Raw genomic sequence first — 16884 nt, 5'->3', positions numbered from 1 at the left:
TTGCAAACCAATGACTTTTTTCATGTCTTTGTATTCATGTGTCTATGCAATGAATTGCCTGTTAAGAGATCACACATACAAAGCTTACATAAAATCAGCCACCCTCTTTTAGTCTCCAGAGTCTCTGCCGTATAGCCTTGTAAATTACATCAGTGATTGTTATTTAATGCCTTGGAAAAGTGGGTTTTATAGTTTACTTCCTGATTTTATAAATGCAATTTTGCTAGAACATAGCCACATTAATTTGATTATCTTGTCTATAACTGCCTTAAGACTTTAATAGTGAAATCAACTAGTGGAAATAGAGACTGAAATTTTCCCATCTCATCTTTTACATATTACTTACTGATCCCCCTTTTAATCCACTATCTGATCAGGCAGCTTGTTGCAAAGAACCGATAAGCATTTATACCAGCAAAATATTACCAATAATGTTTGCTAGATGTAATACTACACTTTATTATACCTAATTGATAACAATTACTCCATCCTCTACATTTTGTAATTATTTTGCAATAGATTTGAGTACACTGCAAACTAGTACAAGCACTCTGGTAATCGATTTGGAGGTTCCTCAGAAATTTGGAAATAGATCTACCTAAAGACCCAACATACCACTTTTAGGAATATATCCAAAAGATGCCCCACCATGCAACAGGGGCACATGTTCTTCTATGTTCATAGTGGCTTTATTAGTGATAGCCAGGAGCTGGAAACAACCCAGCTGTCCCAAGACAGAAGAATGAATACAGAAAATGTGGTTCATTTACACCATGAAATACTATTCAGCTATTAAGAAGGATATCTTCAGTTTTGCAGGCAAACAGGTGGAAATAGAAAATATCACCCTGAGTGAGGTAACTCAAACCCGAAAGAAGATGTCCACTATGTACTTACTAATAAATGGATATTAGCCAAAAAAATGTACAGAATACCCAAGATACACTCCACAGAACTCAAAAGTTCACCAAGCTGAACGGCACAAGTGAGGGCACCTCAGTACCACATGGAAGGGAGAAGAAATTAACCACAATGGGGTACCTGGGAGGAAAGGGGGATTCTGGGAGAGGGGGAAATGATCTTGTATTGGGTGGGGTGAAAGGTCTGAAGCCCTGAGGGCCAACAGAAAGAATGGAAACTTGTGCCCTCTGGAGATAGGAGTTTAGGAGGAACCTTCAGAATATACCAGAAATCTGGAAAGTGAGAGAATCTCAGTACTCAAAGCTCAAAGGGGGCAGGGGACTCTAGATAAAATGCCCTACAGTGGGGAGAGGGAACTTGTAGAGCCCACCTCCAACAGAAAGACTGGGCATCAGGTGAGGGATGCTATTCCACAGTCAAAACTCTGACCAATAATTTTTCTACTCTGAAAGAACTACAGGAGTGGAAATGGAGAAGAGCCTGAGGAAAAGAAGGTCCAGCAACAGCCCCAAAGGGGGATCCAGCTCAAAGAGTGGCCAGAAGGCCTGACACCATTACTGAGACTTTGGAGTGCTGATAAAAATGGACATAGCATGATTGCCCTCCTAATGACCCAACAAGCAGCTTAGTCAGATGCAGGTATTTGCACACAACCAATCAGCAGAAGCTGCTGACCCTTCCTGCTTGAATTAGGGAAAAGCTGAAGGAAGTTGAGGAGGGTGATTCTGTAGGAGGACCAACAGTCTCAATTAACCTGGACCTCCGAGATCTCTCAGACACTGGATCACCAACCAGTCAGCACTCACCAGCTGAGATGAGGCCTCCAACACATATAGCAGAGGACAGCCGTGTCTGGGTTCCGTCAGAGGAGAAGCACCTAACCCTCAAGGGACTGGAGCCCCCAGGGAGTTTAGAGGTCTGGTAGGGTGCATGGGGTGGGCACATCCTGGTGGAGACAGGGGGCAGGGAGATGGTATGGGATGTTGAACAGTTGGAGGGTAGAGTAGGAGAGAAATAGGATCTGGAGTGTAAAAATTAATTAATTAATTAATAAAAATAATAAATTCAAAATCAGCAATGAGGCATAACAGTCACATCGAAGAAGTCGAAATATTAGCCTTTGGTACCATTTAGCTAAGAGCAAGCCCAGGCTTGGATCCTCTGCTTCACTGAATCTGTGGGTGCCTGAAAGTTGCCCTGAGCTGAATTTGTCCCTGTGTGTCTGTCTGTGCCTGTCTCTGTGTGTCTTTCTATGTGTATTTGTCCAGTGTTGCTGTTTCTGTGACAATGAGTGTCTCAATGTTCCGAATAATGGACCTTGATCTGTATTTATTTAAATAATAACAGAATAGTTGAAGAATCACATGGGGGAAGGAATGGGGAAACTTTACAAAAAAAGATCAATGGAGTTCTACAAAAGATAAAGTTACTGACTCTAACCGACCTAGATAACAAAAAGTTCTACAAATGTCATTGCTTATTAAGCAATATTAAAATGCGGTATTTAATATTCATGGCAGTTATTCATGTTATAAAACTGCTTTCATTCTATTCATTGTTTACACAAAATGAATACCTATGCAAGCACATATGCATGGAAGAATACATTACTTAAGGTTTTTATAGGCATTACCTTAGGTTGTAAACATTGATTGCATGGCAAATCCAAGGCAGTTAAGATTATTTTTTACATATTTTCTCTTAAGGCAGGTTAAACAAAAGACTGAGTGCACATCCGAGTAGAAGTCTTAAATGGCCTCAAGTCACATTAATTTTTACACTGCAGTCCAGCAAAAGTTTTATTCTCTTACAGTGTAAAAGTTATTTTACTATAATATAGCATTACTGAATTTTTAAACAATTATATCATTGTTGTGAGCATAATGTAATCCATCATTGCGAAGTCATGGAAATATGAGTCCAAATCAGACAGGATGTTTACATTTATGTAGTCTACATTCTAGATAATAGAGGTGACTAGAATGCACACATGGATACAAACAGAATCAGAATCGCAAGGTATCACTATTTTTTAAAAAATTAGTCAATTCATATCAGAAGAAGTGATGCTATTTTTAAATACCAAAAAAAACATATTTGAAGAGCACTGGAGACAATGTGGGAGAAGGTTTTGTTAATTTAACAGACACAAGTTGGGGTTCATTAGTAAAAATTCCCCAGATCTAGAACACATATGAAAGAGAAAGAATAGTGTGTCCTTTGGTCTTGGACTAGGAGGGAATGTACTTAAAGGACACATAAAAAAACAAAGATCTCTTTATGTACTAGGACCACAGAGGATCTAAGTAGGCACCTGAGTCAACTTGCTGTTCAGGCTAATGCATCAGACATTTGTTCCTAAGCCTTAGGGCTCAGTTAGTCTAAGGTAGGATGTTCTATAAATGCTCAGAAACACCAAGCTTTAGAAGTTAGTAAGAAAAAGGCTGTTAAACACCTCGGCAATTTTTTTTATGTAGTTGGTATGATCGCGCTTCATATGAAATAAATAGAATGTTAAAGTATGTTTCAACTTTTCAGTTTTAAAAGCTTGACTTCTAGAATGTATAAGCGTTCACACATAGATATTATATTGTCATGGTACTATCTTTTACAAAACTTTAGACTCCAATATATGTGGAATTTAAGTGAGAATTACCATAGAGGATGAATTGTCTTGCCATAATGACAGAAACAGAAAGACTTATTTAGACATTGTTTTATTAATCTAAGCAGGAAAACAGAATAGTGATGGTGAGATATATTGGTATTTGGTTGTATTTTGACTGTAAGGACAGTCTTATTGAGTGATGCATTAAATTAGATGCTCAGCCAGAGCATGACAAATACAGAGGTGAATGCTAGCAGCAAACTGAGAATGGGGTCCCCGTTGGAGGAGTTAAAGGATCTAAGGAGCTGAAGGGGTTTGCAACCCCATAAGAACAACAATGCCAACCAACCAGAGCTCTCAGGAACTAAACCACTACCCAAAGTGTACACATGGCTCCAGCTGCATATGTAGCAGAAGATGGCCTTGTTGGGCAGCAATGGGAGGAGAAGCCCTTGTTTCTGCAAGGCTGGACCCTCCAGTGTAGGGGAATGTCAGAGTGGCGAGGCAGGAAGGGGGGATGGTTGGGGAGGGGGAACACCCTTATAGAAGAAGGGGAACAGGGATAGGATACGGGACTTACGGACAGGAAACTGGGAAAGGAAATAACATTTGAGAAGTAAATAAAAATATCCAATAAAAAATTAGATTCTTTGCAACCCCATAGGAAGAACAACAATGTCAACCAACCAGACACCCCAGAGCTCCCAGAGACTAAACTACCAACTAAAGAGTACACGTGGAGGAACAAATGGCTCCAGCCGCATACGGAGCAGAGGATGGCCTTTTTGGACATCAATGTGAGGACAGTCCCTTGGACCTGTGAAGGCCTGATGCTTCAGGATAGGGGAATGTATGCTAGGGCAGTAAGTCAGGAGTGGCTAAGTGGGGGGGGCACCCTCATAGAAGCAGGGGATGTAAGGATGAGATGGGGATTTTCAGAGAGGAAACTGGGAAAGGAGATAACATTTGAAATGTAAATAAAGAAAAATATTTAATAAAAGAAAAGAAAAAATAATTTAGATTCTTATAGGGAAGGGGATAAAAAAAGAGACGAACACACAGGTCTGTGCAAGGATGATTACAATGAGGGTCACATGGAGACTAACAGATATTGCATAAGGTTTCAGTTTGAGATAAATTAAGGATGACTTGGTGTGTTTCATCAGCTTTTGCTGAATTCTCACTCTCACATTATCAATTATTGAAGGAGGAGAACAGAAAGTACTTCACACTATGTCTCCAGGCTACACTTAACTTTGGGAAATGGGAGAGTGAGGAAACATCCCAAAAGAGGCTGAAAAACAAAAAGCACACTAGGGAGAAAAAATAAACAATGATTCGTTCATGTAGAGAAAGCAATGAGAACAATAAAATATAAACAAAGAGTGAATAGGAGGTGAATGAGGGAAGAGGTTTAAGGAACTAGGAATCAAGGTCTGAGTAAACTCCATCTGACCAATGACCAATGATATAAAGTAATGGCAACCAAATGGTTTGTAAAATTTGCAACCCAGTAAATTTATTACCAAAATCTAAAATGAATGATTTGCAATTCTTTTTAAAATTAGAGCTTTATGTTTACATAAAAACCGAACATAAAATATGGACTTTTATACATCTCCTTGCACACTTAACTATACTTACTACAGATTGTCATTTTACCAGTATGTTGTATTTATATGCAATCTTAATTAGCATGATAAAACTATATTGATACATTAGTCACAGTTACAATCTACTTATTACATTAGGGTTCACTGTTGCGGTGTGCATCATGCAGATATGCTAAGCTTGTAATGGAGTTGATCAAACATTACACTGTATAACAGAATTGTTTGTGTGCCACGGACGTCACCTGTACTCCACATATTTACGCTTCCATCTCCTCTCTTCGTCCCTCCGACTCAACAATTCTTTACTATCTCCAAACTTGTCTTTAATAAAGGATTGTTTAGAGCCATGTAACACACACTCATATTAATTTACCTCAGCTAGCTTTTAAGATTCACCCACAGTGGCTAGCATGTTAGCTGATTTCCTCTTATCACTGGAAAATACCTCATTGTGCGTTATGGATGCACTTCAACTTAATTAATTCACTTCTAAAATTACTTTGTTTTTCCCAAGAAAATTATGTAATTATGTGCTAATTTTTATACTTCTAAGTTTCAGACTCATTTGAAAAAATGTGGAAGAATGTATTTTTTAGATTGTATAAGAACACTCGGTTTATTGTAGTAATTGTAGTAATAAATAAATAAGTAAATAAAATGAACCGAGTGGATTCTTTAACTTAACTATGCCTTTCAGCAGTTACTATGTTTCACTTGCTCTGTCACTACCATCAGATGATTGACACGTGTCTAAGTTTGTTCCATTGCCATAGGTATGCCGTAACACATTACATTAATTTGAAGTTAATTAATAAGGATCATGCTGTACATTACTTTATAGAGAGGCTTGTCACCTTTTTTTAGCTGTGAATGATTTGCTCCTGATAATTACATATATTAAGTTTTTGTTTCCAATTTTATGATTGTTTTGCTATTTTTATATTCCTTAAAATATGACTGTTGCTAGTATTTTTTCCCACTCTCTGGTTCATCCTCTCATTTTCTTAGTAAAACAATTCATAAAGGAGAATTTTTATCTTACTCATACCCATTATTGTCATATGATTTGTATATAATCACCACTAAAACCAGAGTCTAGGTCTGTTTCAGTGGTCAAAGCCTAAATTTCTTTGTTTTGGTTCTTATTTGGATAATCTTGTGTTGATATTTCTATTTGTAGTCTCATTTAACTAACTAACATAAACTCTCTCTGTGTGTATGCATGTGGCTACAGTCTATGGCCTGATTAAGGAAACCATGATGACACTGATATACCTCGGTTCTTTTGTCAAATATTAACATATTCTGTTTGTCTGCCTATTTTTGCCCCTGTATATCTCTCCATTAATTTTTTTGCCCATTTTTTACAACAGTAGCCTTGATGGCTGGATGCATTAATTTATATTTACAGTGAGCCTTTGTGGTATTAAGTCCTCTAATTTTCTACTTCAACACTCCGTGGACTCACATGTTCTTTTTATGTTTGGCTTTTGTGTTCTTTACCTTTCAATATGCTTTAAAACCAGATGATTAATATCTATCCAATATTTTACTGAATTTTCTTACAGATTTTAGTTGAGGTTTGATTACATTTCCTTGTCTTTATGAACACAGACCTATGAGAAATTTATGATCATATTTTTGTTTCATAATTAATTTTGAAAAGACTTCCATTCTATTTTTAAATGCATAATATACAATGATACATTTGTATTTTCTGAGAAAATAAAAATGGTATAACTATTATTAATAAAGTTATTTCTCATTTGCTTACAGAAAATTCTGCTAATAAAAAATGAAGTGGAATCTGTTATAACACTTCACTTTTTGCTTTTTAATATTATTTTAGGACATTTATCTCCTTTTAGTAAATTTGGCTAATGGTGTTTCAATCTTGTTTATCTATTCAAATAATCAACTCTTTGTTTCACTGATATTTTTTATTCTCTCATCACTATTTCTTGAATTTCAGGACTGATGTCAATCATCTCTTCTTGTCTTATGATTTTAGGCATAAATTTTTCAGGTTTTTCTAAGGCCTTCAAATGCTTGTTTAATTATTAGCTTTTGATCTCCTTTTATTTTTTGTGTATGTTCTCTGCTCTATAAATTTTGCTCCTAAGGCTAACATTCTGTATGCCATGGGTTCAATTTCATTAAATTTTTTAATTTTATTTTTTTTATTTCTTTAGTAACCAACTATCCTTCAATAGTATGTGTGTTTATTCTCCAGATGTCTAAGATGTCTAGATGTATTTCATTGTAATCAGAGCACAAGATGTGGTTTCAATTATGCTATATTTGTTGACTATTGTTGTATGTCCCAAAAAGTGTCCAAATGTGAAGAAATTTTAGGACACTACCTAGCAGAGTAGAATTCATATTACTCAGTCTTTGGGTGAATGAGCTCGTTTATAGATGACTTCTACTACCACTTGACTTATTACATTATTTAACCGTTACGTCTCTCTGGTTGGATTTTATTCACACGACCTGATTATTGGTGAGATTTGTGTATTAAGGATACCTACTATGTTACACTCTAATATTTGTGGAATTACATGTAGTAGAATGTTTTATAGAACTAGGTACCCCTGTATGCTATATCTCTAAACTAATACCTACCAAGAATCAAGATTCATAACTGTGAAACTTCAACAGCTGACTGATAAGTCTGTGTCATATCAGTTCTCTTTACTTGCTTGAGTTAGTAAAACAATTCTGCTCTTGAAAATGTGAAAAATGATCACTGATTTAAGAATTAATAAAATTTTGATGTATTGCTATACAAAGTTAATTTGTGTTTTAAAGCTTCTCATTCAAGTAAAATTGCTTGAGGAAGAAATGGTTCATTTAAAGAGTAGAAGTTTACCTTTACACATGTCCTGTGCTCCTAATACTATGCTACATTTTCAGATGCTGCTTTGGGAAATAATATGAATTCAGAAATACTGAGATATACAAGAGCTTGCTGAGCATTCTAATGGTGTCTGTCTATCTTGGCTGTTATGGTCCCAAGAGTGTCATATATCAACAGCACTTTCCCTTCCTTTGCTAATGAACAAGCAGCATAGAGAATCAAGCCAAAACTGGGATGGAGTATTAGGTACCATCTGGGTTGCTAAACTGACTGGCATCCAAATTACTCAGAAGCAAATTATAGAACCAAGTAAAGAATGTGTTTCTCATGGTGTAAGGAATGTAGAAGTCATGAGACTAAGAGACCAGAATCAAGCATCTAAGTAAAAAGGAATTTTTTGCCTATTAGAAAATTCTATTTTAAAATGATTTATGACCTACAGAATAAAACCCACAAGGGGCTACACAAAACACAGAGAGTGAACAAGCATGTTCATGTATTTATAAAGATGATTACTGAAAATTCAGAAGCACATATTCAAAAGAATATAAGATTTTGCTGTTTTCTTGTTTTGTTTTTTGTTTTCTCCTATTGTATATTTTATAGCTACTTATATTTGACAAGTGTTACCTTACAAAGAGTGATTTGGTTCAGGGTAAGATCCATTCTTCTGTTTTGCTTTTAGGTGATACATTTTCTTGCTAGAAAAGCACTTCTAATAAAATGTATGATAAAATATAGAAACATAAGCTAGATAACAAGGTTTTGGTTTATAATTTAAATTGTATTTATCTGGAGTGTATACTTGTATATATGTAATTTTCTATGTATGTGTGTTCATTTGTGTATGTGCATTTGTTTAATTAAGTGTATTGTTATGTACATATGTGTATATGGCTTAAGGTGCATGCTTGTGTGTTTGTAACTTTGTATCTGTGTGTCAGTGTATATGTTTGCCACAATGTAGCACATGAGTGGCTGGCAGAACATTAAATGTCAGAGTTCTTATCTTCCACCAATTGGTCATAAAGATTAAACTTAGTGAATCAAGGTTGATGTCAAAATATGTTAATCTACCAAGCCATCTCCCTGGCCACAGTGTTAAAATTTTCAATGTTATACAATGTGCTTTAAATAAAATGCTCTGAAAAAGTTTGACACTTGTAGAAAAGAACGTGCACTTTTTACTATAAGAGGATTGCTAACTTCTTAATTGTTCTAAAGTTGTCATTTGCACATTGACATAAAATGTGTTAGAAGTATATACAATTTAACTTCTAATGTGAAATCAGTGACCTCAAAAGTTTAATGTCTCTAGGTTAGTAGGTTTTCTTCCTAACAGTTCCACCTTCCAATGTTTTGATCGCCCATCTTACATTGTATGAAAAACTGAAATACAAAGATAACAGAAACCAACAATTCAAAAACCTTTTTAAAGTGAGGTTTAACTTTAACACGATGAAATTTCAGACAGCATGACTTTTTCCTAGCCATGCACCAGATCACCTCTCTGTGGAATCCATCTCATTTATCAAATTAATTGCCCAGGTATCCCAGTGTTTCTCTTCAAGTATTCTTATTTTAGGTAGTAGTGACTCTGAACTGTAAAAACATCAATACAGGCAATTTTATTGTAAATTAGTTTCTTCATATTTTTGTCAGTAAATTTCATACTGTGGTTCCTTTTTGTTTTAATTGGCTATCAGCATACATCTATAAGAAAGGGTTTGGGGTTTTGTTAATTTGTTTATTTGTTTGTAGAGTTGTGGTGCTAACCATTAGAATTAGGTATCCAGAGAACACATTGGAATAAATCCCATAGAAAAATAAAGACCACAGAAATACAAAGCCCTTTGAACATACTTACCTCATGCATTGCCTGAAAGGAGAGCTCATTAATAATGTCTGGATCCTAATTCTGTTTTCCTAAGCTATACACAACTTATTCACAAATAAGTAGGCATATTTCAAACAATATGCAATAATTTTAACATAATCATAGTTTCAATATATTTTAATGTTTTCAGCTCAACAAAAATGTTCAATTAAACTGTTTCTTCCACAATTATGAAACTACAAAACCTTCTATCAGCCTCTGAAGTCTAAACTAATTATTAAAGCATGAATTTATTTTTGCATATTTATGCACTTAATTTTGTTCTCTGTAAGTTCAGATAAAATTGAAAATTAATTGTGCTAATATTTGTATAAAAATAAGTATAAAATGATTACAACATGAGATGCAATAATGTGTAAAATGAATAAACTGATATTATGGTTACATAAAATTCATGATTATATATTTGATTGACAAGTATTAATATGGGCAATTAGAATCTCCCTTTGCCAAAATGCCATGACTTTTTATTTTGTTCTCAAGGTATTTAAAAGTAGGATGAAATTCTGGCATCTGTGAGTTCATTCTGAGTCTGTTGTATTGGCTGAAGGCATAGAGGTGAGTTACAGGTCTTAACCTTTCTTCCTGAGCCACCCTTGAAATCCAGAATGAAAACATCACAGGTCATGATTAAGAACACACTAGAACAAATGAAACTCAAGACGGATGATCAAAATGTGAATGCTTCACTCCTTCTTTAAAAGGTGAACAAGAATACCCTTGGCAGGGAATAGAGAGGAAAAGATTAAAACAGACACAGAAGGAACACCCATTCAGAGCCTGCCCCACATGTGGCCCATACATATACAGCCATCCAATTAGACAAGATGGATGAAGCAAAGAAGGGCAGGCTGACAGGAACCGGATGTAGATCTCTCCTGAGAGGCACAGCCAGAATACAGCAAATACAGAGGCGAATGCCAGCAGCAAACCACTGAACTGAGAATAGGACCCCCATTGAAGGAATCAGAGAAAGAACTGGAAGAGCTTGAAGGGGCTTGAGACCCCATATGTACAACTACGTCAACCAACCAGAGCTTCCAGGGACTAAGCCACTACCTAAAGACTATACATGGACTGACCCTGGACTCTGACCTCATAGGTAGCAATGAATATTCTAGTAAGAGCACCAGTGGAAGGGGAAGCCCTGGGTCCTGCTAAGACTGAACCCCCAGTGAACTTGATTGTTGGGGGGAGGGCGGCAATGGGGGGAGGATGGGGAGGGGAACACCCATAAAGAAGGGGAGGGGGAGGGATTAGGGGGATGTTTGCCTGGAAACCGGGAAAGGGAATAACACTCGAAATGTAAATAAGAAATATTCCAGTTAATAAAAAAAAAAAAGAAAGAAAGAAACACACTTGAGAGTATCTTCACAAGTATCAGGTGTTGGCTTTCTCCCATTGGGGTGGAGGAGCTCAAGCTGTGACAGTCTGAGGTTGGTCATTCCTTCCAGATCTGATCCATGATTGTTCCTGAATTTCTTGTAGGCAGGGCAAATTTGAGGGGGAAGGTTTTGTGGGTGCCTTGGTGCCACCCTTCACAACAATAGAATCTCTGCCTGCTAAAAGGATGTGGCCTCTTCAGCTTCCATATTATCTGCTTATAGATGCCCCACTAGGGTCACACCCATAGAGTTCCAAAGGTCTCTTCCATCCCAGAGATGCCACTCCCACTGGTTCCCATTATTTATCCCAGCTTCCCCTCTGATTCCTGATCCTCACCCCTGTTCCTGTCCCTAACCATCCTCCATCGAATTGACACCTTCCCTCTACTTCAGGTGTCTACATTATTTCCTCTTTGGAGTGAGATTCAAGAATCTTCCATTGGGCCCTGCTCATTATTTAGCATCTTTGGGCCTGTGGATTTTAGCCTTGTTATTCTATATTATGTAGCTAATAATCACTTATAAAATCACTTATAAATGAGTACATACCATATGTGTTTTTCTGGGTCAGGGTTATGTCACTAGAATACCTTCTAACTCCATCCATTTGCTTGCAAATTTCATCATATCCTTGTTTTGAATAGCTGAGTAGTATTGCATTGTGAAAATGTATATTTTCTTTATCCATTCTTAGGGTGAGGGCCACCTAGGTTGTTTCCACTTTCTGTGTATTATTAGTAAAGCTGCTATGAACATAGTTGAGCAAGTCTTCATGTGGTATGATGGATTACCTTTTTATTCTGCTATGTTTACAGTCAAGAACCTAGGCTAACTGGTCTCCTGGGAGACTTCACCCAGCAGCTAATGAAAACATATACAAAGTCTATAGCCAAACATTAGGCAAAGCTTAGGTAGTCTAGTAGAAGCATTTGGGGAAGGATCGAGGGAGACACAGGGATCAAGGACACAACAAGTAAACCTACAGCATAAAATAACCTGGGCCCATGGCACTCCCATAGATATTGAACCACCAACAAGAAAGCATGCATGGGCTGGACCTAGGCCCCCTACCCAGATATAGCAGATATGAAGCTTGTTCTTCATGTGGATCTTCCAACAATTAGAGAGAAGACCATCTATGACTTGGTTGCCTGATTTCGATCCCTTTCCAAGTGCTGGGCTGCTTAGCCTGGCCTCATTGGAAGAGGATGCACTTAGTCATGCTGCGACTTGATGTACCAGGGGTTAATACCCAAAGGGGTCCTCCATTTTCTGAAGAAAAGGGGGTGAGAGACTGGAGAAGAAAGTGAGACTGTATGGAGAGAAGGAGGAGGGGCTGTGATCAGGCTTTACCATGAATAAACAAATAAAGCAAAACAGAACAAAACCATACTTCATCCAGTAGTTACCATTTATTCTAGAGACCAAAACTGTACCCAGAATCAGAAACAATTATAATTATTTTTTAAATGAAACATGACCCCAGCCAGTTACGAGGCTGAGGCAGGCTTATTTTTTTTCCCAATTTGCTTTTGCTTTTATACCATGTTGATTACATGCAAGTAATAAGGTGAGTTCGAGGTTAAGGAACAAGCAAAACAATAAACAAAGTCCTGTGGTCACTTTTTCTGAGGGCTTATCTGGATGACTAAGATATCTGAGCTTACTTCTCTGTCCTAGCCCGAAGTTATATTCTTGCCTGAAGCCTACCTCTTTGTTGTAGCCTAAAATCAGATTCCTGCGTAAGATTATTTCCCTGTTTTGACCCAATGTCAAATTCTTGCCATATCTCCTCCTTTTTATTTCATAAACAAGACCACCATCTGTCTTAGATAGTTCTGACAAGAATTCCTTACTTACCCGTAGTGTAGTATGCATTATCAAAAGGAATGTGTTTCTGTCTTAGTTTGGGAAGGATCTGTGCAGAACTTACCCATCTCTGACAGCCAGCCTGTTAAATTAATAACTGCCTGGGGGTCCATTTTTAGAGAAACAATTATCTTATAAGAAACAGATTGATCCTCTAAAAAGAGGCAGAAAGATTAACAAGTTATCTCAGCATTTTGCAAAATAGAACTACACAACAGGGACCCAGTATTGTGGAGAATTACACCTGGACTGCTTATCTATGCATATAATTTGTCATTTAAAAAGCATACCAGATACCATCCCACAGTTCCCTGCACCCAAATCCTGTGGGGAAGAGAACCAAATACCCAGGAATGCAGACATCCTGAGACTCCAGGACAGACTGCCACTTCTGCACTCCTCTGCCCACATCCCTGGTCCAAGGAGAAACTGCACAGTGCCTCTGGACACAGGAGTATACGAACAGTCAGCCCCCAGTACCTGCAGTTCAGGTCTGCGACCAGGACCAAACTGAACCCGCCAAACAGCTGCCAAACAGCTGCCTGCACCTAAATCCCAAGGGGCAGAGAGCTCACCCCTCAGAAGTGTGGAGGGGCTGGGGATTTAGCTCAGTGGTAGAGCACTTACCTAGGAAGCACAAGGCCCTGGGTTCGGTCCCCAGCTCCGAAAAAAAGAACCAAAAAAAAAAGTGTGGACCCTCCTGAAAAGTCAGAGGAGAATACCATCTACCCACAGTCCATATATGAGAGGGAATCACCTAGTGTGAACTATGACCCCTGGGTTCAAGGACCTAGGAGCAATCAGGGGCAGAACCCTCTGATTCCTGCCTGAGCCTAGAGCTGGAAGACAGTCTTCATGAGCGCCTACACACATGAGAGCAGAGGTAAGACCCACTTTTCTGCTACCAAGTGACCTGTCTGTTGGATTCAGGACACACAGAGGCAGAAGTCCTCTGGGTCAGGGCACTTCCTGTTTCTAGCTCTGCTCAGAAGTGAACTGATATCATCCCACAGTTCCCTGCACCCAAATCCTGTGGGGAAGAGAGCAAACCACCCAGGAGTGCAGACATCCTGAGACCAGAGGACAGACTGCCACTCTGCACACCTCTACCCACATCCCTGGTCCAAGGGGAAACTGCACAGTGCCTCTGAATAGAGGCATACAGGAACAGTCAGCCGCCAGTACCACGAGGTTCTGGTCTGCACCCAGGACTGAACTGAACCAGCCAAACAGCTCCCTGCACCCAAATTCCACAGGAGAGAGAGCTGGAACCTCAGAAGTGTGGACACTCCTCAGAAGTCAGAGGAGACTACCCTCTGCGCACATTCCAGACCCAACAGGGAATCACCTAGTGTCAACTTTGACCCCTGAGTGCGAGGACCTGGGAGCAATCAGGGGCAGGACCCTTTGATGCCTACCCATGCCTAGAGCAGAAAAGACAGATGCCAGGAATGACTACACACCTGAAATCAGAGCACCTGTTCTCAGGAAAGGCTGAAAGAAACCAGCAAAACAATTCTATAGGAGTGCTGACACAGAAGCCTACAAAAGGGTCACGTCACTCTCAGAAAGAGCAAGACAAGCAAACACCAGAGACAACCCAATGGCTAGATGCAAGTGCATGAACATAAGCAACAGAAACCAAGAATATTTGGCATCATCAGAGCCCAGTTCTCCCACCAAAAAAATACTGGATATCCAAACACACCAGAAAAGCAAGATTTAGATTTAAAATCACATTTTTTGATAATGATGGAGGACTTTAAGAAGGACATAAAGAACTCCCTTAAAGAAATGCAGTAAAACACGAGTAAACAAGTAGAAGCCCTTAGAGAGGAAACACAAAAATCCCTGAAAGAATTACAGGAAAAAAACAACCAAACAGGTGTAGGAATTGAACAAGATCGTTCAGAATTTAAAAATGGAAATAGAAACAATAAAGAAGGCACAAAGGGAGACAACTGTGGATATAGAAAAAAAGAGATAAGGAGTCGTAGATACAAGTATCACCAACAGAATACAAGAGATAGAAGAGCAGAAGATACCATAGAAAACATTGACAAAACTGTCAAAGGTAATATAAAACGCAAAAAGCTCCTAGCCAAAAATATCCAGGAAATCCAGGACACAGTGAGAAGATCAAACCTAAGGATAATAGGTATAGAAGAGAGTGAAGACTCCCAACTTAAAGGGCCAGTAAATACAATCAACAAAATTATAGAAGAAAACTTCCCTAACCTAAAGAAAGAGGTGCTCATAAATACACAAGAAGCCTACAGAACACCAAATAGATTGGATGAGAAGCAAAATTCCTCCTGTCACAAATAGTTAAAACACAAAATACACAAAACAAAGAAAGAATATTAAAAGCAGTAAGGGAAAAAGGTCAAGTGACATATAAAACAGACCTGTAGGAATTACACCAGACTTCTCACCAGAGACTGTGAAAACCAGAAGATCCTGGACAGATGTCATACAGATCATAAGAGAATAAAAATGACAGTCCAAGTTACTGTATCCAGCAAAACTCAATTGATCTAGATGGAGAAATCAAGATATTCCATGACAAAACCAAATTTATACAACATCTTTCTACAAATTCCAACACAAGGAAATAAACTACACCCTAGAAAAAGCAAGAAATTATTCTCCTTGAAAAGAAACCAAAAGAGAGTTAAACATATGTAATTCCACCTCGAACAACAAAAATAACAGGAAGCTACAATCAGTGTTCCTTAATATCTCTCAACATCAACGAATATAATTCCCCAGTAAAAAGACATACACTAACAATCTGGATACATGAAGCAGACTCAGCATTTTGATGCATGCAGGAAACACACCTCAGAGACAAAAACAGACACTACCTCAGAGTAAATGGCTGGAAAGAACTTTCCAAGCAAATGGCATCAAGGAACAAGCTGGAGTTTCCATTCTAATATCAAATAAAATTGACTTTCAACCAAAAGACATTTAAAAAGATAAGGAAGGACACTTCATATTCATCAAAGGAAAATCCACGAAGATGAACTCTCAATCCTAAATATCTATGCTCCAAATAAAAGGGCACCTACATACATAAAAGAAACCTTACTAAAGCTCAAAGTACACATTGCACCTCACATAGTAATAGTAGGAGATTTCAACACCCCACTCTTATCGAATGATAGACCATGGAAACAGAAATTAAACAAAGACATAGAGAAACTAACAGAAGTTATGAACCAAATGGATATAACAGATATTTATAGAACATTCCATCCTAAAAGAAAAGGATATACCTTCTTCTCAGCACCTCCTGGTACCTTTTCCAAAACTGATCATATAATCAGTCACAAAACAGGCCTCAATAGGTATCTTGGTGTGAATTTAACCAAGCAAGTGAAAGATCTTCATGACAAGAACTTCAAGTCTCTGAAGAAAGCAATTGAGGAAAATATCAGAAAATGGAAAGATCTCCCATGCTCATGGATTGGCAGGATTAATATAGTAAAGATGGTCATTTTGCCAAAAGCAATATACAGATTCAATGCCGTCCCCATCAAAATTTCTACTCAATTCTTTATAGAGATAGAAAGAACAATTTGCAAATTCATTTGGAATAACAAAAAACCTACAATAGTGAAAACTATACTAAACCATAAAAGAACTTTTGGGGGAAATACCATCCCTGACTTCAAGAAGTATTACAAAGCAATAGTCATAAAAACTGCATGCTAGTGGTACAGAGA

This window comes from Rattus norvegicus, chromosome 7, assembly GCF_036323735.1.
Source record: "Rattus norvegicus strain BN/NHsdMcwi chromosome 7, GRCr8, whole genome shotgun sequence".
Taxonomy (NCBI): domain Eukaryota; kingdom Metazoa; phylum Chordata; class Mammalia; order Rodentia; family Muridae; genus Rattus; species Rattus norvegicus.
The sequence above is the reverse complement of the archived record's forward strand: the minus strand, read 5'-3'. Positions refer to the sequence as shown.